The following is a 2,425-nucleotide window of genomic DNA, read 5'->3' on the forward strand; positions in this document are numbered from 1 at the left end:
TCCTATCCCAATATGTAGTAGGTGTAATAATAATAATATTAGCAAATACCTCCAATTAGAAATGTAGTATAGTTTTCCATTTTTTCATTGTCTCTTTCCTCATGTGCAGGGCATTGCAGGGCCTTAGGTATCCATGGTTACAGCCATCAGCAATGAGCTAACTCACTATATCAATGGTTGTAACCATGGATACCAAAGGTCCTGCAATGCCTGCCAATGAGATAAGTGACACAGAGAATCAGAAAAACCATACTACATTTCTAATTGGAGGTATTTGCTAATATTATTATTATTACACCTACTACATATTGGGATAGGATCTTGGAGATGGGAATACCCCTTTAACTTACTCAGACACTGGTGTTTTGCAGAACCAGTATTGTTGTTACATTTCATTTTAGACATACTGTATGTTTAATGCATATGCTAGGAAGTATTAGTTAAATGGATGCTCCAGGAAGCCATTGTAAAATAAAACTTACCTATACAGTATGTTTAATATACACTTTTTCCTTGATAATGTTGTTTCTAAGGTTTAAACATAAATGCTTTAAAACAATGGACTTCTGAGGTTACAGATGTCATGGCTGCCTTTTAATGTGCGAGAGTATACATTGCACGTATGCCTAAAATGTTACGTGAAAATAGCCTAATTAATTGTAAACCTTCACTTTATTGATAGGGCATACTTCCAAATAATAGCTAGCTGAATTCGTTTCTCAGAAACTGACAATAAATATGATTGGACTTTCTGTTAAAAGAGTGGCAGCAATAACAAAAGTGAAAATAACAGTACCTCTGTTAGGCTATGTGCCCACTATGCAGAAATGCTCCGGATTTTTTCCTGAGCGTTTCTGCATCTCCCTGGCAGAAAAAATGCATGCGGAAGTGAAGAGTTTTGATCATGCGATTTCGCATGCGGGTTGTTAAGCGCTTTCCAGGCGATTTTAGCATCACTTGGAAAGTGCTTGACAACTTGGTCACACTATATAAATCCATGCAACCGGCATGGATTTTATATAGTGTGACCAAGTTAGCTAAAAAAAAGAATAAAAATGGTAAAAAAAAAAAAAAAAAAAACATTATACTCACCATCCGATGGTTCCCGGTCTCCTTATCCGATGCGTCCGGTCTCCCCGGTGTCTCGCGGTGGTGTAAAAAGACCTTCCATGACGTCATTTAGTCATGTGACAGGTCACGCGACAGGTCATGTGATGTCAGTGGTCGTGTGACCCGTCTCATGACTAAATGATATCATGGAAGGTCCTTTTAGACCATCGCGAGCCGCCAGGGAGCCAGGACGCATCGCTAAGGAGACCGGGGGCCATCAGAAGGTGAGTATAATGTATTTTTTTTATTTTAAATTCTTTTTTTTTTTTACAGGTACTATGGTATGCAAAATAAATGGTAGTGCTGTGGATTTTTCTGCAATTATAATCCACATCGGAAATGTCCGCAGCATGTGCACAGCACGTGCGGATTATCATTAGGGAACATGGCAGGCCTTCTACCAAAGCGTTTCTGCGGTGGAATTGCCACTGCGGAAACGCTTAAAAAACACATAGTGGGCACACAGCCTAAGGGTCCATTTACACGCACTAACTGACCGCCGATCGGTAAACATATACTGATTGGCAGTTGTTAAATCCTGTTTACAAACAGAGACAGGAGTAAACAATGTGCACTTGGCAGTGAAAACAGGATTAAGTGACTAATAAATCAGTTAATGTGCAGCCTATGCGCGATGATCTTTTGCACTGCACAAAAGATTACTTCTGATGAACCAGCGTTTTTCTCGTTTATCGGATAATCAGCAGCCTGTTTGCACTGAAAGATTTTTCCGTGTAAATGCAACTTAAAGGGAATCTGTCAGCCGGTTTTTGCTATGTTATCTGAAGACAGCAGGAGATAGAAGCTGAAACACAGAATTCAGGGATGTGTCACTTGTCAAAGTGCATGCTGTTTACTAGCTGTGAAGTAAGAGATTACTAAGAGATTAACATTGCAGGACAAGTCTGGCAAGAACCCCTCCTCTAATAAGCAGCTCACTGTCTATAGACATTGTACATACAGAGCCTGGTGTGGGCGGGGCTAGTTTTCTCAGCTCTGCTTCATTCTAAATCTAAATGCTCTGATTGTGTCAGAACGGCTGCATCCAGTAATGTAAGTGATACATCATTGGATTCAGAGTCTTTTTACCTACATTATGCTGCTCTCAGATGAGGTAGCAAAAACCTGCTAACAGATTCCCTTTAAGTTGAAAACAAAAGTCATTAACAAACTTTTATCCTGCTTTAGCTTCTAAAGAATTTTTACATTTTGGATGACAAAATGCTAGACAAGCAGCCTGATAAACTACCCTTCAGTATTAAATATGAATTAGAATTGTAATATAAGACAGAAATTAAAAGTATATTGCCTCAGC

Source organism: Phyllobates terribilis, unplaced genomic scaffold (assembly GCF_046119375.1).
Source record: "Phyllobates terribilis strain yellow unplaced genomic scaffold, ASM4611937v1 Scaffold_11__3_contigs__length_659146591, whole genome shotgun sequence".
NCBI lineage: Eukaryota > Metazoa > Chordata > Amphibia > Anura > Dendrobatidae > Phyllobates > Phyllobates terribilis.